Genomic DNA, 25,551 nt, shown 5'->3' on the forward strand with positions numbered 1-25,551 from the left:
AGTACACATATTATCAGTAGCAAAATTACCAGCATAGTTACTAGTACATACAAAGCGAATGGTGACAGTATGTTAACATGCTGTAAATGAATAAGAGTTAGCAACACTTATAAGCAGCCGCGGGCCGTGGAGGGAGTTACGGTGGGGCAGGGAGGCGGGGAGGGGGAGGGGCAAGGTAGAGAGGGCTCCACCCTGCTTCTCCCCCTCCCCGCCTCCCTGCCCCATCGTAACTCCCTCCACGGCCCGCGGCTGCTTATATCTCACCCTCCCTAATACACATATTATATTATTTGCTAAGAAGGTCTCTTTGTGTTGGTTTAGGGCGTGTCCATACTTTAGTGTCTTAGATTTGAAGGAATCACATCAGCATACACCAGCTCTCTCTTCATGTGAACCGCATCAACTGTTGTGTATGTGTGTTCGGCAAAGCAATATAAAACCCGCCTCATGCCCAGAATTGGCAGAAGTTGCACTTATGTTATGAGTATGAAGTCGTGGAGATCAGACCTCATAACAATTCTGTATCGTGTTGTTCTTGAAACTTTAGCACTCGCTGTACAGATATAGTTTAACAAGTAAAGCAGATAGTAGACCAATAACATATTATTCTCATGTAAACCACGATGAACTACTAGGTGGAAAGCTAAAGCAACAACTAAGTGTCGTGTGCAGAAGTTGCAAAAAAGGAAAAATGGCGTTTAAACCGGTAATGAGCCCATGCTAACTTAACACGGTGTAAAGATATCCAGGACCTAGATGACACCTCCTCATGATCCGGAAACGAACTGAATAAGATAATAGAAGTGCCATCTCATGAGAGCAGATTGCAAGTTTATATGTGGACGGTCCGCAAGGTAAAGCATTAAAAACTAGGAAAATTCAATGCTAAAGAAAAATAAAACAGCCAAGTACTTTATCGAGTCTTAAGCCAATAGGCAAGGTAAATAATAAAAACTTGACAAATAAGTCAATGAATTGTCAATGAAATGCTAGTACTCAGCATATCAAACATGAAAAAGGTCTATGACATAACTGTGTATGCAAAATAAGCTGCAACAGCCTCCAATAGGAAGTCACCGTCTTCATCCGAAAACAGTTCAGCCATCCAATTTAAAAGCGGAAAAGAACATACGTGCTCTCCCAGCACCGGATCCTCTATCACCATCAGAGGACAGCTCGGTGGGTTTTCAAGAAAGCTGTGTTCCAAGAAAGACTGTGCTGCCGCCAGTAAATTCCAGGGACCAAGTAGTCCATGCATCAATGCCACAGCCATAATCCTTTCGCCAGGACAAATCAACTCGTGAGTAATGATAGGAGTCATCAGCTGATTAAAGTCGACGTCAGGAGAAACCGGTCCGCAGAGACACAAATCAATGGCCCAATCGAAATCACAGGTCAGGCAGTGAAATACAGGCTGGACACAGGTGAAGTAGGAGAACCGAAAAGATAATCCATATGCCGTGCTTAATATCGCCAACGGCATTGTGCCATAATATTCTAGCATGCGATTGCGGAACAGTGTCAGCAGCTGCAGGGTCGGAGGTTGCATAGGAGGGACATCCATATTTAAAAATGTAAAAAAGCACAAGAGCGTCCGCTGGTAATGCAAGTAAAAATGCAATCCACGAACCAGAGTGGAGAAAATGGAATGAAAGGGAGCAGGGATGACTCCAAAGATTTTCTCAAATGAAGTCACGAGACCACTGGTAACAACTTTAAAAAAGTGTGCCAGGGATTTTGTGGAGGATGCGTTAAAGATAGTCGGAAACATGTTGCTGAAATTGAAAGGCAAACCTGTGTACGGGTGTTCGCTATGTGAAGTACGAAAGTTTCACGGGCCGAACTCAAGGCCACCTCTCTCTGAGACAAAAGAGCTCTTATTCTTGTCATGCCGTTGAAACGTGTCCCAAGGTTGGTATTTGTGGCCAGATTGAAAACTCCCTATGTTCATGTGTGGGAGGAAATAGAACATTTCTGCAGCAAATAACCCGTTCACTTACTGTTACGATAAAAGGAATACTTTTTAATTAACTCAGAACAATCTTCATTATTGAGCATCAAATAACTACCATTTTCCAACAACTTGAACGTGGGGATGATAGCAGGAACTGGCGTGCCTTGCAACACGCAAGCCATATTTGGTCGGTGTTTGTTGCATGAATCGTGTAACTGTATGTGCCTACACATTAGTGAATGATCTGGCGTCTCAGTGCATTCCTCTCCATTCAGATAAACTTCTTGATCATCTTTGAAACATCTGTATGTGTATGGAAGCGACCAGACCTCATGAACAAAAGCACTACCTAAAGGTTCATAAAGACCTATTGGTATATATTTCATACAATTTGAAAACTTATATAAAGCAAAAGGCAGCGTTATTAAACCGTGGATAAGGCATGTTGCCAAAAAACCCGCAATCCTCTGCTGATGATGTCACTGAGCATGTCATGAATGATGTAATATGTGACATCATCAGTAGTGGATTATGGGTAATAGTATCTCTAGTTTACTCCCCTATAGCTGTCTTTCTTTTAACATAAGTGTGTGTTTCCTTCCCTTATACTTACTGTTTTTGGTTCGCTTCCAGTTCGCGTACCAGCGAGCGAACTAGGAAGCGAACTAAGAGAAATAGAGGTTGGCACAGTTCCAAATATTGTACCAATTTTTTAATAACGGGGAGGTAGTTCTGAAAAGAACTTTTTTTTTTTATTTTTCTGAACATTTTTTTACTGTTTTTGAATTTTTCGGAACAGTTTTATATTTTTTTGGGTTTTTCTTGGAGGGGGCAATGAAAACGATTCATTGTAAAGGGCTCAACAGGAGCAACAAAACAAAAAAAAGAAGTATTTATTATTTTGGGCGTTTCGGACAAACTTGCATATGATAGTCAATAGCTCTGTTGATCAGAGTGATGCTTCTTTCTCCGTAGGAAATGAATCCATCGCAAAATACGCAGGTGTGTTTTACTTCACCAAATCTCATTTGTATATTTGGCACCATCTCCCTGCCCTCTGGTCCCGTTACTTCCGGTACAACAGATCTTCTGGCCATAATAGGGAGATTATCTAGGTCGTTCCGAAACTGTGCAGCACTGTAGTTGTTAGGATGCCACCTAGTCATATGGCGATGCATTGTGTAGTTTCCGAAACTGTATTTTTTGTCGGTCCCTCTGGACAGTCTATCTTGACATATAAGGCAAGTTACGTATCTTGCATTTACTTTTTTCTGACCTTTGGGAATTTTAAAAAATTGCCAAATGAAGTTTTCTTTCCGGTGAGACGTCTTGGGCTGCTCAGGCAAAAACTGCCTCTCTTCGTGCTCGTCCTCCTGTTCCTCTTCTTCTTCTTCTTGTTGAATTACAACTTGAGCAGGTGGTCCACTCTTCCTTGGATGTGGTGGAGGTGGTGGGGAAGCACCAGCTGAAGCTACTAAAGAAGCCATTGCTCAGTGATCACAAAGGGTCTTTCTCTCACAATGATGAAAGTCAGAGTGAGGAAAGAAGGAGGGATTTTCATCATTTGGGAAAAACAAGAGTTCTCAACCAATCAAAAGTGTTCATTTTAGATTATATGACCTAGTCTTACATCATTAGGAAACCAAAAGTGAAATGAACCAATGAAAAGTGTTATTACCAAGTCACATGACTTGCTGTGTTTACGTTAAGCGCTTTGCAGGGCCTCCCGGTTTGCTTCCAGAAACCTGCGCTTTGGCACTCGCTTCGCGTACCAGTTCGCTAACGTAGCACGTCATATGACGTATCACGCGACAACGTGGAACGTCATGCGGACGGGAGGCGTCACGATGTTGTTTTCTAACGCGGCACTTGCGGTAAAGAAACGTTTACCGGCTCGCGGTCTATTTCGCGGCATCAAGGTCAGCTAACGGGAAGCTTCCCGATTCGCGAAGCGGGAACGAAGAAAAAAAAATATTTTAAAAAAAAATTATTCATAAACATATAAAATATATTTTTGGATTTAAAGAAGAATACATTTTACAGCTACAGATATTAGCTGTTAAAAAACCAATGAAATTCACAGAAAAAACCATAGGTTATAGACCATATATAGTTAGGAATTAGCATTTACAAAACCTTGAAAATTCACTGAAAAAACCATAGGTTATAGACCATATATAGTTAGGAAATAGCATTTAGAAAACCTTATTTTACTCACACAAAACCATTGAAATTCCATATATAGTTAGTTGCACTAACTATATATCGCGCACCTGCAATCCACTGCTGATGATGTCACATATTACATCATTCATGACATGGTCAGTGACATCACTGATGACATCACTGATGACATCTCAAATGACATCACTGATGACAACATCCAGTGACTGTATGCTTCTGTAAAGTTAAAATATGTCTTACATATTGAAGAATGAGTGGATGTATAAGTGTCTGGATGAAGGATTTAGTAGGTGCATGACTGACTGTATAAGTGAGTGATTAAATGTGTCTCACTGAGTGCATGGGTTAGTGACTAAACTGTTTTAAATTGTGCATCATTGTGTCTGTTGTTTTGTAATCTGATGCATGTGTTGATCATTAGCTATATGACTAACTATATGGGTTATTGATTAGTTGCCCAAGTATTTGTATGGGAGACTGAGTGTGTGTGTGGGTGTCTGGGAGGTGTATGACTCTGTGCATAGATGTGTGAGCAGTTGATTCACTAGATGTATGGGTTCAAAAGTGCATGTGGAAACATCTGTATGGGCGGTTGACTGTGTGCATGAGTGTATTGGTGAGTGAATGGATATCTCAGTGCTACATGTCAAAGTAAGTACATATGTAAAACACAGTACATGTGATAGTTGACATATATAAATAACTGTGCATAAGAGCCAGTGAATGTGTGAGTGGCTGTATGGATTATTGTGAACTTGTATCAGGGATTGTATAACAGAGTAAATATGTGTTATTATATGTTCCAATAAGTAAGGTGTGTATAACTATATAGTTGAGGAAATCGAGGTGTGATTGATTCTTTGCAAGACTGACTAGGTGTGTGAGTAACTCCATGGATGAGTGACAGTCTGTGAGTGTCTGTTTACACTGAGTGTATCTAAGGTTATATTAGAGTCTGAAGAGGTTCATTGTATCATCACATGAATGATGTCATCAGTGATGTGATCAGTAATGTCAAATGAGATGTCATCAGTGATATCATCAGTGATGTCATTTGAGATGTCATCAGTGATGTCATCAGTGATGTCACTGACCATGTCATGAATGATGTAATATGTGACATCATCAGCAGTGGATTGCAGGTGCGCGATATATAGTTAGTGCAACTAACTATATATGGAATTTCAATGGTTTTGTGTGAGTAAAATAAGGTTTTCTAAATGCTATTGCCTAACTATATATGGTCTATAACCTATGGTTTTTTCAGTGAATATATATATATATATATATATATATATATATATATGTATTCGAAAAAAACAAAGGTTTAAGGGACTTTATAGTTAGGCTGACATTTCACTCGTACAAAACCAGAGAAATTCAGTGATGTCACTGACCATGTCTGAGTGATGTAATATGTGAGTGCATTGCCGGGGCATGAGTTATAGTTAGCTCAGCTAAGTATAACTGCTGAATTTCTCTGGCTTTGTACAAGTGAAATGTCAGCCTAACTATAAAGTCCCTGTAACCATTGGTTATTTTCACAGAATTTCTAAGGTTTTTTTATTTCCATTTATTAACTATAACCTTTTGTTTTTTCCAGTGAATTTCTAAGGTTTTTCAAATTCCATGTCCCAACTATAACGTCCATGTAATCAATGATTTTTTTGAATTTTTAAGGTTTTTAAAATGTATTTTCTATCTAAAATTCGCTCTGTAAGAGGTATTCTTTATAAGCACATATTTTCTTCGGTGGATTAATAAGCGTTTTTTTCTTTAAATTTTTATATTCGCAAGGGCACCTTTGAGACTTTTTTTCGTAATCGCAGTTATTCAGGGAGTTGCGATGACGCCGTTAACCGCGATGATCATGCCTTTTCCATAAAGTGAAACACATATATGCACACATAACACAGTATTTTACAGGGGGGTTATTACTTTACACTTGAAACTCATTTTTTTTAGTGTATTTCTAGAACAACCATCTCTAAAACATATTTTTTGTTTTTGCGGTGAGACCGGAAATCGCGATGACATCCGTAATTGCGATCCCCCCCAGACACGTCATGAAAGCAGGAAGCAAAAGTAGGAATGTAATAGCTACCACCACATTCAAAAATTATAACTTTGTAATTAATTCATCACAGTAGATAACTCGCTATATAAATAACTCTATAAAAATTTATCAAAATCCTATCTGATAACAATACTTATTAATGATTATCTGATATATATTTTTTTATTTTTGACCAATATTCGCAACGACATTGATAGTCGCGATGTCACCGCAATGGTACATTGGGGCAGCAATGGCGGTCGCAGCGTTGTTGCCAATTTCGCACGCGATAAAAAAATGAATTTTGGACACATAACTTGTGTCACTAACACCTCCATTTCTCACCCATGGGGTCAGAGTATCTCCACCCTGGCCCCTTATGTCGGCTTTCACACAGATTTTCAGTCCTGGGAACCATTCCAATCGATACAATGGCAGCTGTAACTGTCTATTCAGGTTGACAATCAGACCATTCCGGTTGGCACGGGTATCCACGAATCATCGCGAAACCACTGAGAAATAACCCTTTGCCAGAGATATCATGATCAATTTAAATATAAATTTCTCAAAAACGTCTGAACGGATTTACACCATATTAAGCAAAGGCACTTCCTTGAACCAACAGCTACCTCCCTGCCAAATTTGGTCTAAGTCAGTTCAGCAGTTCGGGCTGTAGGTGTGTGTAAGGTTCCTACGGGAATTAACATTACAAACGCAACCTTATTTCGTATCCCAAACTCTCGGTCCCCACTGCACGGATCACCCTCAAACTTTCAATAACGAAAGTACCCACGTGACACTTTTGTGGCAAATTTTCGTGTAGATTGCTCAAACTACGGCAAAGTTATAGCCAATTCAAAAAATGCTTTTCCTATGGACACTAGATCCTAACTGTAACAACCTACTGGCGACTGCCAGTAGGTAATATACATATATATTAAGGAAAGTATTTCTTATGGTGGATATTTTTGGGGCTTAGGGTGGGTATGGGTTGCGTTTTACATTTCCGTTTAAGGTAAGTATATAGGTATGTTTTAAAAAAAAGAAGGGTTTAGGGTGGACATCTTTGGTGTTTAGGGTGGGTATGGGTTTTTGGGTGGTAAGTGTAATTTTAGGTCTTAGGGCCTTTATGGGTTTTTGAGTGGTAAGGGTAATTTTAGGGTTTAGGGCCAAAATGGGTTTTTAGGTTGTAAGGATAATTTTAGGGTGGGTATGGGTTTTTGGGAGGTAACAAAATTGTTGGGGTTTAGCTTGGGTATGGGTTTTTGAGTGGCATGGGTAATTATAAGGTTAGGGTGAGAATGTGCTTTTGTGTTGCAAGGGAATTTGTAGGGTTTGGAGTGGGTATGGGTTTTTGGGTGGCAAGGTTAATGTTAAGGACTAAGGTGAGTATAGGTTTTTGGATGGGAAGGCTCATTTTAGGATTTAGGGTGGGTATGGGTTTTTGGTGGCCAAGAAGAAGCCCTTTTCATACCAAAGTGTGATATCCATTACCGTTTGAATTTGGGAAAATGCCTGAAGCCATTGCAGGGAGAGTGCTGTAGCATATGGGGCCCTCTGGATAATCAGTGTGACTGCCTGTTCCCATGCTGTCGCCACTTGCAGGACTATGTGGAGGCAGTCTTTAGGAGTGTGTGAGCCCATCATGAGATAGCTTGGGAGTGTCATACTGGTATTCCGATCCACCAGCAGGTCTTTCTCTGTGTTCCGTCCCTCAGCACACCACTGTGCTGTGTATTGTAAAAGTCCCACCAAATATTATAGCCTAAAATATGGGAGACCAAGGCTACCTGATCCTGTATCAAGCTTAAGGACCTGTAATTTGACTCCGCTGCGCCCTCCAGCCCATATCAAGGAGATTAAGAGGCTGTTCAGCGTGTCAAACAGGCTTTTGGCATTGTACAGAACAAAGTTTGGAGCACATATTAGCAACTCTGGAGCATCACCATCCTTGCCATCGCTACCATGCCAGTAGCTGAGAGGGAGTCTATTCCAGAATTTCACTGACTCTTTGAGGCCATATATGACTTTCCATGCATTCAAGTTGTATTGCTCTTCCGGTTTGTGTGTCACATGTATACCAAGGTATCAAAAATCGCTGCTCTCCCATTGAAATCCAACTTACGGAAGGTTTGATGACTCCTCCAATACTAGATCTGCTAGTGGGAAAACAAAATTTTTTTGGCAATTCACGTGTAGGTCCAATGACCCTCCAAAAAAGGTTAATATGCCCCAGAGCACCGGGATTGCCTCTTCTGGGTGTCGAACATACAACAGCATGTCATCTGCATATAATGAGACCACAAGTGTACGGCCATCTACATGTATACCTCACGGATTCATGTCCTGTCATAGCCTGATTGTGAGTGGCTCCATCCACAGGGAAAACAAGAGCGGCAGCAGTGCACATCCCTGTCTTGTGCCACTCTCAATAGTAAAGGCTTCCAAAATGTGAAAAGGAGACCAGTACCACTGTAATATTCTGAGCTGCCAGAGATCAAACATAGTTAAAGGGACACCAGTAACACTAGCATTTAACGCTGCCAGAGATCAATCACCATGAAAGGGAGACTAGTAACACTAGCATTCTGAGTTGCCAGAGATCACACATCATGAGAGGGACATCAGCAACATAGTAACAGTGATCCAGTGAAAGGACAGGATGAACATTTCACAGTTGGCAAATTCCTCCAAGATGGGCCCCTATACGCATTCAAGTTTCCTGACCGTTACACGGGGGGTCAAGTTTTATTTACACTTTGATCTGGATTAGCCAATGCCTAGCTAACCTTCACAGATCAACACTCTTCCTTTGGTCAATGGACCATTAGTCGAGTAGTTGATGGTGAGATTAACAAATGTATTCATTTTATCTTTATCTTGTATCTCTCAATAAAATAATCACAGACTCTGGGTAAGATTCAATGAATTTAATCTAATATCGCCGTTAAAATGAACGCTCATTTGTGCAGATTCACGGTGCAAACTCCATCAACTTTATGGTAGAGAATAATTCATTTATCAAAGTGCATTCAATGTATAGAATCATTCAACAAATATATGCATTAGGAGTGATAGATGAAGAGACAAAAGACATGAAAAATCATACATTTGCAAATGTAAGACAGAATAATATTTACCAAATGGGGAAACCCAACCCTCTGGCCAAAGGACTGGTGGGTGTCTCCTGACTTAAGAATCAGGTGACAAAGACTATAGAACAGGAGCAGGATAGGATCATTCTTACTACACTTCTCTAGAACCCCGATGCACCAGAGCACATCCCTCTCTTACACTCTCTCCCTCCTCGATATTCTTCCGCAAATCTTCAATCTAATCAGGCTGTCTTTCAGGAATGAATCTTCCCAGTCTGTTCTCTTCTTTCCAGCAGCAGCTCTCGCCCACACCTCACTCCGCATCGACGAAAACCACTTTCGTCACTTAAATCACTCAAAAGTTGCAAATATCAATGAATCATGGACTGTGAGTGGGCAGGGGCAAGGGAGTTGTCATCACCCCATGCTGTCATGTTTAATTTCTTAGCTAATTCTTTGTTTAGCAAAACCCTTCCCCTTTAGCTCATTTATTATGCTGCCTTAGTATTCTCCCATGCGTTCGATGTATCAATTCAAACAATTTTTTCAATAGGACTCTACAGTTGTTGGACATGTTCCCAGAACAACTTGTCCTCGGCTCTTGGCAGCCTGTCAGCGGTCCGGTTTGTGGGTTACAATTTTATCTGACCGCGCTTGTCCCAACTGACGTACATCTTCACCGCCATCTTTTTCATTAGCTTAGCACAATAGGCCCAAACCTACACCATCAAGCGCTTAGAGACCCCGGGGTGATAAGGCGCTCTACAAGTTGAAAATACAAATACAAATACAAATTAATAAAAGAAACATAAATATATGTTAATTTCTTAGATATGCGATTGTCACTGTTCACCGCCCACTTCTAATCTATTCCTTGTTAAATTCTCCTTCTTTAAGCAAAAGCATTAGCAGCAACGGCGTCTTTTGAAGTTCAGGCAAGCATATGCCAAGCACGCACTGCCTCAAGATCTAAGATTAGCAATCTTTGAGCATGTGTTTGAATTTCCTTCTCAAATGAGTTAGTCACATGGTTATTTACGCGGTTCTGGTTTGCACACGCGCAAAGCATTTTCTACGTAGCAAATTATTCTTTGTTATTCGAATGTGCGTAAAGCTCTTTTTCCAGTATGTAAATGTCATGTGCATGTTAGTTTTCTCTTAGTTATTATTTCTTATATATTAGTACCTGTTAATGAGAGATTGATCCGAGCAAGTTTCTTTTCCTTGAAACCTTGCTCCATCAACAGTCTGAGCTGCCAGAGGGAGCGGTCCCTAAAGCTGATTGCAGCTTGGCATTGGCGCTATGGAGGTCACCACCTTGATCTCGCCTCCAGTCTCTGTTGAGAGAATGGTCCGAGCACCGTTCCAGGGGTTCAAAGTCTTCTTCGAAGTCCTCGCAATCAGTTAAGCATCACAGACTTCACCCCGTCCATCACAGCAGACTGAGAAGTCTCGACACTTGCAACTCCTCTCCACGTTTCCCTCCCTTTTCCGTGCTGAGAGCGACCCCCGCCCATCTAAAGGAATTTTCTGATGCCATGGGCGCCATATTTGGCTGGCCTGATCCTGCTAGCGCGCCTTGGGGCCTTAAGGTTCAACTGAAGAAGGCCCTGTGCGTTCCGTCCCTTTAGCTCCGGCCATGGCCCCTCTTGGATCTCCACTATCATCATTTTGACGACACGTCATTCAACCTGCCCTATTCTGAAGGGTTAGGCATGGAGGATGAAGATTGGGAAGGCAGCAGGGTCCCGTAGAAATCCTGCAACCCAATTATGACCTGGACTGGTATGAGTACCTGGTTCATGCTAGCGGCCTGCACACCTCTCCAAATTCTAGCATGCTGTCTCCCCCTAACATGGCTACGGATGAGGGAGCTTCATTTGCAATGATGGTGCAGCTTCCTATGGTGCAGTCAAGACTAATGTCCTGACGGCGGTCTTGCAGCTTGGTGTCTCTTCCTCTGGACCCTTGATGCCTTTAAACGAGGCCTTAACAGATGTTCTACTGGGCACCTCGCCCAAGCCCAGCACAGGCGCTCCCGTTAATAGAACCATTCTCCACAGACCTGCACTGGCCAACCCAGCTTTCCTCTCTACCCACTGCACCCCACAGAGCTTAGTGATCCAAGCATCCACTTCCCATGCCGCATTCCCTTCCTCACCCCCGGACAGGGAATCCAAAAGGCTGGACAGTTTTGGTAAGAAAATCTTTTCTTCCAACAGTCTAACATTGCCTTTTGGGCTGTTACTCCCATTCTCTATGGGATACAATCTGTTGCGCAAGTGCTTCCCAGAGTCTGAGGAGGACAAGCTCCCCTCTCCCAAGAATGCGGCTAAGTTTGCCATATGATGTGGCTTAGATACCACAACCTTGATAGGAAAAGGAATTTTCTCGATGGTGGCCGCTAGGCGTCACGCCTGGCTGAGGATGCCTGGCTTTTCAGGGGATGTCCACACTAACCTTATGGACATGCCCGTTGATGGCTCCCGTATCTTTAGAGACAAGGCGAACGCAGCGTTTGAGCATTTTAAGAACTCGTGGCCTATGACCAAGTCCTTGGTCCTTTCCACATCATCCCGGCCTGTGTCTGCTTTTTGCCTCTTTCGTGGCTATGGGAGGGGCTTCAACCACGCCAACCCTATTCCAGCCAGAGGACCCCGCAAGTCCAGCAACCGCTGTGGGGCCGCGGACGCGGTACGCCCAACCCTGTGGAATGGGTAGCCAGAAGTCAGGTCAAGCAACATCCCCCTCCTCCACCGCAAACCCTCCTAGTCCGATCCTCTGGATCATGGATGTCCAGTTGCTGGCAGTATACGCCCTCACCTCCACCACTGGGGAGATCTCACCTTGGAAGGGTGGGTGCAGAAAATAGTCCGAAGGGACTACTCCCTCCCCTTCAAGGATACTCCTTCCTCCATGCCTTCAACTTACGATCAGTTGATGGAGGATCACCTTGCCTTACTCGGCAACGATTTCAAGACTCTCTTGGCCAAAGGAGCCATAGAGAGGGTCCCCGGACCAGAGATAGGCTGTGGTTGGGTGCTATTCCCTCTTTTTTCTGGTTCTGAAGAAGCACGAAGGCCTTTTTCCTACCCTAGACCTCAGAGCCCTCAACTACTTCCTCAAAAAAGGAGAACTTTCAGTTTGGCGTGCTCCCCTTCAGCATCACCTGTGCCCCTCGGGTGTTCACCTAGGCGATGGCGGTGGTCGCAGCCCAACTGCGGGGATCAGGAGTTCCAGTCTTCCCCTATCTCGATGACAGATTTTTGAAGGCGGGCTTGTCCAAACAACAGGGCATTTACCTGGTGGTTCAACATCTGGCCAGTTTTCTGAACGCCTTAGCAGATGAACTAAGCTGCCTGTGCCTTGTGGCTCACGAGTGGTGGTTCCATCCGGAGGCAGTGCAAGTTCTCTTTCTACAGTGGGGAGAGCCTTGGTTAGATCTGTTCGTCTATGAAGAGAATGCGCAATGTCACCAGTTTTCACGTTGAAGTTACCAAGGCGACTCTCGCTCTGTGACGCCTTTTTTTTGCAAGTGGAGCACAGGCCTCTTATACTCCTTTCCACCGATACCACTCCTACCCAGAGTGCTCAAGAAGATTAGGAGCAACCGGGCCCAAGTCATCCTTATGGCTCCGGACTGGGCACGGAGAGTCTGGTATACCAAGCTTCTACAGATGAGCATTGATCTTTTGGTCAGGCGGCTTCTTCGGTAGGATCTTCTGACGCAGCAGCAATAAAGGGTCCTCCACCCGAACTGGTACACTCCACCTCCTTGCGCGGAGATTGAGCGGCGGCAGTTGATAGCTTTTGACCTTCCTGACGAAGTCTATGAGGTTATTCTGGCAGCCAGGAGTCCCTCCACGAAGTTGGTTTACACCTGCTGATGGCAAAGGTTTTGTAACTACTATACAGAACAGTCTATTGACCCTTTCCTTAGTCTGCTTCCCTGTGAGATGTCCTTCTGTTTATTGTCTCATTTGCCCAGCAGGGCTCTGCTCTGAGCACTTTGAAGGTCAACTTTTCGGCAGTGTTTCCTTTTCTTCGGCGCCCGGATCAGCCATCTATGTTCATATCTCCTCTTGCTCAGAGATTTTTGAAGGGGCTAATCCATATGTTCACCCCTTCACCTTTTATTATGCCCCAATTGACCTTAATTTTGTCCTTACTTTTTTGATATGTGCCCCATTTGAACATCTGCTTAATTGTCCCCTTCCGCTGCTCAGTATTAAAACAGCCTTTTTAGTGGCAATTACTTCTGCCAGGAAGGTGAGTGAACAACAAGCACTGTCATCTCAGCCTACTTACCTGACCGTGTTTCCAGACAAAGTAGTGCTCAGCACTAGGGCATCTTTTCTGCCAAAGGTGGTAACAAATTTCCATCTAGCCCAATCTGTTTCTCTGCCCACTTTCTATGTGCCTCCGCATCCATCCAAGGAAGAAGAGCGTCTTCACCGTCTGGACCCAAAAGGAGCGTTATTGTTCTACCTTGATTGTACAAAAAACTTCTGGGTGGACAACCAACTGTTCATAGGGTACGTGAGGGTAAAGTAGGGCAGAACAGTTCAGAAAAGGACTATTTCATGCTTTGCATAAAAATATGCTCGCCTTGGGGAAGAGACAACCTCCTGAAGGCCTTGGAGCCCATTCTACCAGGTCATAAGCAGCCACCACGGCTCTCCAGTGTGGTGTTCCGGTTTCTGACATTTACTAAACGGCCATGTGGGCGTCTCTGCGCACGTTTGATAGACACTACTGCCTGGATTCTCAGTTCCGCAGGGAGGGCCTCTTTGGCCACTCTGTTTTGTAGGACTTCTGGGTCTGAAACCTTTCTGTAGTCCCTACTCCGGGTTGGCATTACTTGGGTATCTGTTAAAATGTAAGAAATCTGCAGCTACATGTCTCTATCAGATGGACAAGTTACTTACCTTCAGTAACGCCTTATCTGGTAGAGACATGATCTAGCTGCAGATTCCTTACCGACCCACCCAGTCTCCCCGCACTGTGGATTTGTTTAGTGTTAGGGTTGTTTCTCCTTCAGGGCCCTAGTTGTTTTTAGCACACCAGGGTCAGTCACTTCATGGCTCCGTGCTTCTGGCGTGGGAAGTCGTGAAAAGTACTGATGTTAGCGTGCCGGTATGCTGCCTATATAGACTACGCGGACGTCATGATGACAACAAACCCGATGCCCATAATGTCACGTAGAGTCGACCGGCGACAACTTTTGTCACGCAGGGGTACTGCTATCAAAAATCTTCCATATCCAGCCTTCTGCCTGGGATTTCAAATGTAAGGAATCTGCGGCTAGATCATGTCTCAACCTGATAAGGCATTGCAGAAGGAAAGTAGCTTGTCCAACACGGGGATGTGAATTGTAAGAGAGTATGAAGTTTTAGAATGTTGGGTAGTCTGTTTAAGCATTTTGAGAAAAGCGTATACATCAATTGCTGTCCATGTCTGACTGAAAATTACTTAAGTCAGGAGCTTTTGAAAAAGACAGGCTCCATTTTCTTCCAAATCCCTGTAGGTTTAGGACCGGAACAGTAATTTTACTTGCGAAGGATGTAAGAGCACTTCAAATGTAACAGTAAAATGATGTGACTAGAGAGCTGGAAGGCCCTTTAAAATGTGCACAGGGTAGTCTGTACTGAAAAAGCGATCCAGAAAATAACCTTCTTAATGTCAGGGTTGTTGAGATTGACGTTTAAGTCTGTATAGTGTGGAGTAGAAGATATCAGACAGACGTGATGGGTTTTCAAGCCCCAAATTAAAGTCCTGAAGCACAATTTTGATGTCTTTATTGATGACTAATTTGCTTGTAAATAATGTAGCTTGGAAATAGCAACGTTTAGTTGCCGGTATAGTCCATGCAGCTTGGAAATTACAATGTTTAATTCGTTGCACAGAGTTATGATTCCAGTATAATGGACTTGACGGTCCTTCCTGAAGTGGAGAGTCTGGGTATGAGGAGGGTAGTATTTGAAGGTCAGAACGGTGGGTAATGGCAACCACGCCTCCCATGTGATATGTTGGTTATTATGATATTACATTTTTCAGGTATTTGGATAGTGTGTTGGTGTTCAATTTTGTGAAAATATGATGCTGAGCAGATGGTGGGGAAAGTAAATGGGACCCAGTCATCTGAGAATGAGAGTGGACAAACAGTGCTTGCCAATGAATGTAGTTGCTCCGAGGTAAGTAAGAAAAGCCAGCTTACCTTATAGGATAGAGGCAGCATTTCAGGCGGTGATTAGGGGCATACAAGCACAGACTGGCTTGCTATGGCACACCAGAGGCACTCCCTTTTAGCTTATAGCCTTATGTGTTGAGAGATTTCTGCACATGCTTAGTACATGGTTCTGCTCCCTTTAATGACGTTTCTGGGATATTAAAGGAATTGAAGGGAAGTTAGTCACTACTAGTTGTTTCATGAGCAGCATGTCATTTTTTAGTGTAAAGTGGAACACCTTCAAAAATACTACTCAAATTTCACCAACACCAAGGAAGGAATATAATTAGGGTTCCCACAGAAGGTTGCAGTATATGATAAAAGCTTCTTTAGAGGCAACGACTAAGGCTATGCTTATTTTTTTTTTAAATGTGTACATTGTTGCTGGATTTGTTTATGTTAGACTTGAATTTGTGCTAATCTGTTTACAGCTTTGTTATTGCATTCAATAAAATACTAATTTCAGTTGAAACTATAAAAGCAAAATTATAGCATTCATATAACCATTAACCAATAACATTTGAATTCAGTTTCTGTGCTACTGAGTCATAAGATCTTCTGGTTAGGAGTAATTGCCGTTGACACAGTGATTACATTACAGATATCTTGGTTTCTGTGTAATTCAGTTATGTGCGCATCTGATCGCAGGCATCTTGTGGCCTGATTTAAAGTTTGGTGAAGAACTGTATTTAGTCACGAACGTGACAAAGTATGCTTTTCCCCAAAACTAACTGTCTTCCCACTCTAAATAGAATCAGGAGAGTTGACAACTTTCTGTGAACATAGCCCCCGTTGGCTTTGTTGATGGAAAGCCCCTCCAGGCAGCACAACGGAGAAGGGGTCTTCTGAAGAAGGGCATAGCACCACCCATTTTATTTAGGGTAAGCAATGCGATGTGATGTATTTTAGTCTGTCTGTTACCTGGCAGTATAACCTAGCGATGAATAGACAAAAAAAACACATAATGACACCCACACCGAGGTAGAAAAAAACTCCCTGCATATGGCGGTGAATAGTATTTTCAATTACATATTCCCACTTTTTGAAAAATGAAAACTTAAGTCAATTTTGGCGAATGTAAGTCAAAACCAACAGCGGCTGTCCACCAAACGTTTAGTACCTTGACTGTAACTGCGTTGCCGGCAGTGATCTCTAAGCATGGCAGATTGTAGTTCGACTGCCAAACACTAGATCAGGACCTTAGTTTCTGTGTTAATTAAAGCTCTGATCAGTGGATTAGAAGGTATCTTTGTTTTTGCCATATCCACGCTCAGCAATTTAGATCACTTATCATTGTTTGAGTTTTATACTGTGCTTTTGGGACATTCGATCTGTCACAAAAATATACATGGAAACATTTATCAAGGAGTTGTTGTGTTCGTATTCTCTAACCTGAACTCTTTGTTCCTCTTCAGCCTTCCAATTGCAAATCCCCCAAAAATGTGTGTGCCTTTTCAGTCACTGTTGCCAAACTGTCGAATTCTCTTCCTTTATATCTCTGATCGATGCCCGATAACCTTGTTTGTACAAAGCTTCTAAAAACTTGGCAATTTCTTCAATAAAACCTTAACCTCTGGCCACAGCGTTCTCTTCTTTAGCACTAGAAAACTGTAGTTGCTATTGCTGTGCTCCTCAAATAACTGGAATAAATACATGTCTTAAAAGCTTTCTTATTCATCTCAATACATTCTGTGGATATCACCATTTAATAATACTGTCATGATGTCCATGTCAATTCATGCCATAATTATTGGATAAGACATCAGATTTTTATTTTAATCCATTTTGTCAGCACTCAACATTACCAATTTTACCTATATTTCTTATTATGTGTTTGGTAATTGGATTACATATATCTCAGTGTCTATTATAAGTGTTATGAACATTGTTAGTGGATGACTAACAATGTGCTTTGGATCTCATTACAAATTTACAAATATTTTGGTTCATAAATGAATAAAATACTGTGGTCACCAGATTGTTAATACTAGTTCTATACTAATGCGTTGTGACTATAACGTACAGAAGCATTCCTGGATTTTGTTACTTCATATCCATACAAGAAAACAAATAGATTTTTTTATTGCTGATATTTGTATTTTTTGGCTCATAAAATGCTAATGCTTATATATATATATTTTGTCCCTTAGGTGATAGAAATCCAGAAAAAAGCAATAGTCAGAGGAATATCGTGGACACAAGGAACTGCAATTCAACTTTTGAGACACTAGCCCCCTGAAATGTATGACACAGTTTTTGGAGACGTTATTCCACTAAAGAATCTCTATATAATTGTTAGCCATGTGTGCTCCTTGCGCATTCAACCTCTTTCTGTCAAAATTGGTAGCAGACACCAATGGATGCCTCATGAAAGGGACATAGTACGTCACAACAAAGGAGTAAGGAGTATTTCATGAGTATGACTACAAATTAACATCCCAAGGAAATCTAATCCATCAAGGGACCCACAAACGAGAAAGGCCACACAAATGTACAGCATGTAATAAATATTTCCAGGAAAGCAACTTTGCAGTTCTAATCCTATTGCTAAGAAATCAGAAGGTAGAGCGGTTATTTTTCATCTATATGTGTAAGTAAACAGCAACCAACTTGAAAGTACTAACCTGGACAGACACAGGAGAGGCTACATACATTTGCCCAGTGTCTCTTATTACAAGGAATTCATTATTTAAACATAATGTGTGCATTATGGAGGAGGCGCACAATTTCCCTACATCTGAGAGAGATTTCTATAAAAATATCCACTAGGAAAACATCAAGGAGATCTGTGCATACTAAGACAAAATAAATCTACAATGTTTACCAAGCCGTCTGTTAGAAAAAGCCATTTGATGGCAGGCAAACAAAATCATACTGGAGAAAAAACATTTCACTGTCTCAAATGTAAAGGTTTTTTCGCAAATGTCTCTCTCGTTGGACAAAAGTCAGGCCACACTGAACCAAGACCATATAAATGCACTCGGTGTGACCAGACATTCATTACAAAGGCACAGCTGAAGATTGATCAACAAACTCATACTGGTGAGAAACCATGTGAATGTTCTGAATGCGATAAGGCTTTCAATCAAAAGGGTGAACTAGTACTACATCACAGAAATAACACTACGGAGAAACCATATAAATGTGACAAGACTTTCAAGGAAAAGAGTGATTTATCATCACATGAGAGAATTCAAGATGGGGAAAAACCATATAGATGTTCAGAATGTAATAAGACTTTCAGTCAAAAGGCAAATCTGAGAAAACATAAGAGAATCCACACAGGGAAGAAACCATATAAGTGTTCTGAATGTGACCAGGCTTTCTTGCGGAAGAGATGTCTTTCAGTTCATCAGAAAATCCACACAGGGGAGAAACCATATAAATGTTCTGAATGTGACAAGGCTTTCAGTAGAAAAGGAAGTTTAAGGCTTCATCACATGTTTCACAGCGGTGAGACTCCTTATAAATGTTCTGAGTGTGACAAGGGTTTCAGAACCAAACAACAACTAATGCGACATCAGAAGGATCACACTGGAGAGAAACCATATAAATGCACTGAATGTGACAAGACTTTCAAGCAAAAGGTTGAATTATCATCACATGAGAGAATTCACACTGGGGAAAAACTATATAGATGTTCAGAATGTAATAAGGATTTTCGTCAAATAACACATCTGATAACACATCAGAGAATTCACACTGGCGAGAAACCATATAAATGTTCTGAGTGTGTCAAGTGTTTCATTACGAAGGGCAAGCTAATAATACATCAAAGAATTCACACCGGCGAGAAACCTTATAAATGTTCTGAATGCCAAAAACATTTTAGCAGAAAAGATGAACTATCCACACACCAGAGAATTCACACTGGTGAGAAACCTTATAACTGTTCTCATTGTGAGAAGGCTTTCATTAGAAAGAAACACCTGATGATACATCAGCGGATTCACACTGGTGAGAAACCATATAAATGTTCTTTATGTTCTAAAGCTTTCAATCAAAAAGGTAATCTGTTGAGACATCTGAGAAGCCATGCATCTTTACTACATGTGTAGGACCAATGACAGCTGACATAATTTACAACGGTGAAGCCATATGTATTTACTTAATGTGACAACTCTTTCAAGGAAAAGGAAAAGGATCATCTATCACCCCACCTGAGATGAGAATAAGGAAAGAAATCAAATTGATGTACTGAAGGACTGATAAGAGTTGGGTCATTATTTATTGCCCCTGATAAATACTGATACCATGTGGTACATATATGATGTATTTATCAGGTGCCATAAGTAAGACCTATTGCAAGTTTATGGGGAATAACATGCATGTTTTGGTGTTTAACGCACCTAAATCCACATGATGCTCTAAACACCATATGTTTTCCCTGTTAACTTTTGGCAGGTTTGACCTGCCAAAATGTAACAAAGGTTGTGCTATTTAACACATCCAGATGTGTTCAATACCTACAAACTCGTAATTCCAACGTATGAGTTAACACGGGTTAACACATAGTTCAGGAAATTACAACCAGCTCATCTGCAGACCCTAAGTGCAAAAGTCTTTAACTACATAGGGTCATCATATGACAGTCACCATGGCCTGAAATTGTGTAAATCTTTTGAATGCGGCAAAATATTAACTACAGAGATATCACTAATAATACACAAGAGAACTCACACTAGTGTGAAACCGCATGCATATTCTGAACGTGGTAAGACATTCAAGTAAAAAAAGTCCTCTCTCGTTGCATCAGAAAGTCCAAAACAGGGAAATGCGGAAATCCAGTACATATTTTGCATTCTAATAAGAATTCAGTTGAAAAATTATAAATGACAAAGTCTTGGGCATTAAGGAATCTTGCAAGGCAACAGTAAACCATCCTTCGCCCACATAAGTAATGACAACAGCAGTGACTCAAATGTTCAGAATACTGTACAGCGTGGGGAGATGAGAGTAAGTGCTGATTTAATAATTTCATGTGGCCATACAATGTAAATTTCACAACTGTTTTAGAACACATCCAGTACATGAAGAGAAATCAGGAATACATGCAGTATAACTGAATAACCATTTAAGCAACAGATCAAGCAGAAAGAAACTAGACAATTGGGCAGAATTTAACAAAGTAAAAAGTACAAGGTACTACAGAAACATCATACTGATTGAAGTAGAGGAATAAACAGTTATGTGTGATTATGAAAAGTCAAAATAATACTCAGAAATGATAGATTACTTGTAAAATACCAGGTTAGTTGACATCTTACTACATGATTTGCCAAGTGTGTAGAGAAAAACTGTACAATCGGAAAGATGCATAATCTGCAATACAAGAAAGATATAGCAGACGGGCGTCACTTTACCAGATTCCAGTATCGTCCAAACAGTTTACAGTATGGCAGAAACACTGGGACCACGAGCTAGAGAAAATTATGAAATTACAATTATTTCTAAACTGTTTCACCACCACATTCTATGGTTGAGCGAAGTAAAATATTCAATATAATGCATCTCTGTACCTTAAGAGTGCTTGAAATTGAGCTTTTTACTTCAAGGTGCTACATATGTATTTGTGAACATGAATCCATTTTGGAGACATTATTGGAGTAACAAACCTTTAATTGGATCTGAAAATCAGTCAGTGCACTCATTGAAGTGACCCCCTTCTTTTAAGTCCTTTGTGTGCTAGGCTATCTCTGGATCTGAAGCACACAACAAGGAAAGATATCTGGGACAAAGAAATCTGAAACAAGGGAACAGATTTGTTCCTTGAAATTAATTTTAAATTAGTAATTCCCTCCAGTCACCCTTCCTGAGTGTGCATCACTGCATTTTGACAATCGTTTCTCTCAAGATCTGCCATTTACACAATTACAATAAGACCAATAATTCTCGTCTGAATATTTGTGAGTTGTTGCCTTTAGATATGGTTAGTGTGATAAAATTGAACAGCCCATCTCAAGGAGCATGGCGAAATGGCATGCATTGCAGTTGCCCCTGACAAGAGCACAGACACCAATAGTGCTGCAAAAGAATAAAATGTGATTATACATAAGTTGGAGATATTTGTATTAAGAACACATTGAGACACTTCATAGAGAATAAACATTCATAGAAGATTAAAGTATGATCACATTTGGGCACTCCTGCTTTCTGACCGACATTTGGCAAATTTTCCACAGTGGCTATATCAAAAATGAATCTTTCCACAAAATATGGCTAATCTGCCCATGTCATTATTCAATAGAACTGAGAATCATTTGTTTTTAAACCATTTTAGATTTATTAATTCTTGATTTTTCTCCAGTGTGCCTAGTGACAGAATCGGCTATGAAGGGAGGATTTTCTCACAGCTTTTTCTGATAAGTTACATAAACGTTACATCGTTGCTCATTTAAGGTTCCTCACCAAAGTTGTTTTACTGGCAGCCATATTGAACTATTGTGAGCAGAATGTCAAATCCTACATAGTAGCACGAAGTGGATTCTGAGCAGTATCCATATATGCACATGCCAATTACCTGATGAGATGTCCCCGGCCTAGAAGAGGTGTGCATTTGTGTCTCTTCGTTTTATGCATAGCCAAGATCTTTTTCTAATGTGCAATGGCTGTTGATTGAAGGAAGGCAAGTAATTTATTGCACAAACTACTCTTTAGTCGACTTAATGCTGACAGGATATCAATCTTGAAACATGTTTCTAGGCTTTTTGGTTCTGTGCTGTTGTGTCTCTTTGCAGCTTGTAGATTTCCTTTAGCCGTTCCTCTGCTAAGGCCTTAACCACGTCATTGCTTCAGGATAACGGGCTGTACATTATCAAACCAGGCATTTAAAAGTCTTTGCTGTTTTCTAATCTTTGGTAACCTAAATTAAATTGTTTGCAAAGTGTCCTCCTGCATCTTGGTTCCCAGATCATAATTATAGATTTTGAGAAACAGAAATTTCTTGGGACATCTGCACACAAACCGCAAAATGCTTGTGTTGCTTATTCTTAGGGACATCAGGAAATGTTGTAAGTAGTTTGCTATGCCTAAAAATTGAACAGAAGAGAGTCAAGATGCAACCTTGGTCGAGTACTTTTGTCTGTGACAAATGTTGTGCATCGTGTGCCAAATAGGCCTATCCTGAAGGTGCTTTAGAATCTGTTTATAATCAGGCTGTTATTTCTAAGCTTGGATTTGGATGTGGAAGACAAGACTAACACTCTGTGAAAAGTCCCAAAAAACACTATACAAGGTTATTTATCTCGAGGTGGAAAGCTCCTAGTCAGATTGTTGGATGATCTGACCTTTTGTCAATAGACCACCTCTGAAGCTGCCTTGAGTTAGGTTTAACAAGTTTTTTCCCTCTGTTAATTCATTTATATGATCTAAAATATTTGTGTTTTATTTTTCATCTATATCAATGAAACTGATTGGTGTGTGTGAGCTTGGTTCTGAGATCTCACCTTTACTCTTTAGAGGTATGACCATGCTTGTTTTTCACAATTCTGGTGAGCATACTATACTTTATCAGGTGTAAACTAGCCTGCCAGGATGATTGAATGTGCGTCCTCAGGTCTTTGGTGTTCAGTGTCTGCACTATGGCCGTGGCTATCATTTTAGAAAATAGTTTCAAAATATCCTACTCCTTTTTAAACTGGTACAGTTGAGTTTATATTATTTTGCACGTACCCTATACGTTGACACCAATAACCAGAATGACTTTGCATTACTGACAACTGCTTCCTCGATATAGAGATACCATTTCTGCTTTTCACGTTGAGTTTTATTTGTTTGATTTTAAGACATTGATCTATTGTCGAGCTGACCGTTGGTGTCAATGATGAGTTATCTGGAACACCGCTCAGGGCTGATGCTAGCTTGTTTTCAAGGAAGAACTGTTCCAGGCTAGTATTCTTCTAGGAAAGTCTTGGGAGATGATTGGTGTGCTCTGTTGGGATGGGAATGCCCCTTGGAGGGTGTACAGATGTGTTTCCTTGCTCTACGTCTTCAAATGAGAGTATATGGGATCCAGGTTTTGATTTTGGTTGTTGTTTCAATCTAATCTAGTGTGTGCAGAGGACTAGGCCTGCCCCTTGATATAAAAAAACTCCTGGACCTGTTCCTCCAAGCATGCCACCATATATGAATTCATTTATTATAATTCAATTACATCCCACCCTATTCCCCCTATAAACCCACAACCCGCTACAGAACTAAAAAATTCCAAATTTAATTAACCTAAAATGAATCACTGCTAAAAATGTAACATTTTTTTAAAGCAATAAATATACAAAAAATAGATCACATACTTTTAAAATATGTACTAAAATATAACACAAATTTAAAAATCGATATTTTAAACAACTATATTTTTGCAAACGATATTACTAACTGCGATATTTAAAAAATGTTTTTATCTTAAAGCCGATATTCTTGACCACAATATTCTTGCTGTCAATATTTCTGTATCACGATATTTCTAACTCGATATTTGTGTATGTCGATATTTGAATCTCGATATTCTGTCTGTGCGACGTGTATTGCTAGTCAGAGGTTGTGACTCAGCCTCTTTACCTGTGTCACTGGGGTAGAGGCCTACTGGTGCCAGAATAAGGAGGTGTGTGGGATCCTGGGGTCCATTATGGATGCTGCTGGCCTGGCCTTGTGCACCCTCGTGGAGGTGAGCTTGCTTCCTCAGGCATTGAAAGTATATTGCTGCCATTCCTGAATCTGTGGGGAGGGGACCTAGACACTGGAGTAGCAAGAGACAAGGTGTTTTATTTAAATTCTGCTTCATTGGGGGGAGCTGCTGATTAGTCTTCTTGCAGCCCTGTCATTTGGTAGATGGTGGAAGTGAAGAATGGGAATGCAGATTCTTGTTCAAGGTGAAAGGGGCCCCTTAGATTAGGCCTCCTTTTTACTTTCCCGGATCACTTTTGAGTGTGGCCTGCTAGCTTTGTTGTCAGGTCACCGCATTAAGAGATTCAACCACGATCACAGGATCAGTTAAATCAGTGGAAACAGTACTCACAATAATAAGCATTCATTATAATGGTAAATGTTACCTGATCAATGACCATATTGTCAATAAAGCATTTTTGATTGAAAACAACATATGTGTCAGAGTCATTCTTCACAATCTCTAGGCCTCAAAATGCAGCCGTAGAACCAACGTGAAGGGGTCCCTGAACTTCCCAGCTTGAGTATGCAGCTCTGGCTCAGAGCGCCTCAGAGCCAAATGAAACCCCTCCATGGGGCACATCTTTAACTCCCTTGGAGACTTATGGCAGGTTTTTGTAAACATCTCCTGGGGGTTGCTGTGTTCCTTGCAGTCCCTAGACACATCAGGCACACATTGGCTGTGCATCTGTGTTTCCGGGGGTACTACAAGAAAAGAAAAATGTGCACAATAGCCCCTGCCGGTGGCTTTATAGGGTGCCCCAAACGCCAATCCATAAATATTATATTAGCAGCTTTTTTTCCCATGCAGTCCCTTGCCGCATGTCCATCTTTCTTTTTGTATTTTTTGCTGGGTGTCCTGGTCCCACCTGGGATACCTACAACTATCCTGGGTTCGTTGGAGGCTGTGAGAGGGTGCCCCAAGAGGCCGCTGCCTCGCCGGCCCTTTGCGCACAACACCTCTCTCCTGGCGCCATATGAGAGCTTGTAAAACGTCTTTCTGCCCCCACCGGCTGGACCGTTTTCTGCTCACCGCCACGGAAGGATGCTTGCAAGCATCCCCTGTCGACGAACAGCATAAGCAAAGAAGTGTGAGGCTGGCATACCCGATCCCCTCAAACATGGGCACGAGGGGCGGCATCGCAGATGGTCTTCAGAGGTCTTCTCCATGCGTGACACGAGGAATGTGGTCCCCAAGATGCTGTGGAGGGTCCTAGGGTATGGGACCAAATGTTAATAATTTATTATATGAATTTGCTTCAGCCCCTTGCCCTGGCTCACCACAGTGGTAATTTCTTGAATGGCTATGCAGCTCCACGGACATCATTCTTAACTTAGTCCCTGAAGGACTGAGCTGTATCCGTCCCTTTGG

The 25,551-nt window shown here is 41.4% G+C and overlaps 1 pseudogene; it reads left to right on the top strand.

The window, feature by feature from the left end:
- The window catches only part of LOC144773702 (uncharacterized), a 149,169-nt pseudogene extending 124,570 nt beyond the window's left edge, over positions 1-24,599 (top strand).
- Positions 24,600-25,551: the final 952 nt, after the last annotated feature.

The sequence above is a fragment of the Lissotriton helveticus genome, chromosome 8 (genome assembly GCF_964261635.1).
Source record: "Lissotriton helveticus chromosome 8, aLisHel1.1, whole genome shotgun sequence".
NCBI classification, from domain to species: Eukaryota; Metazoa; Chordata; class Amphibia; order Caudata; family Salamandridae; genus Lissotriton; species Lissotriton helveticus.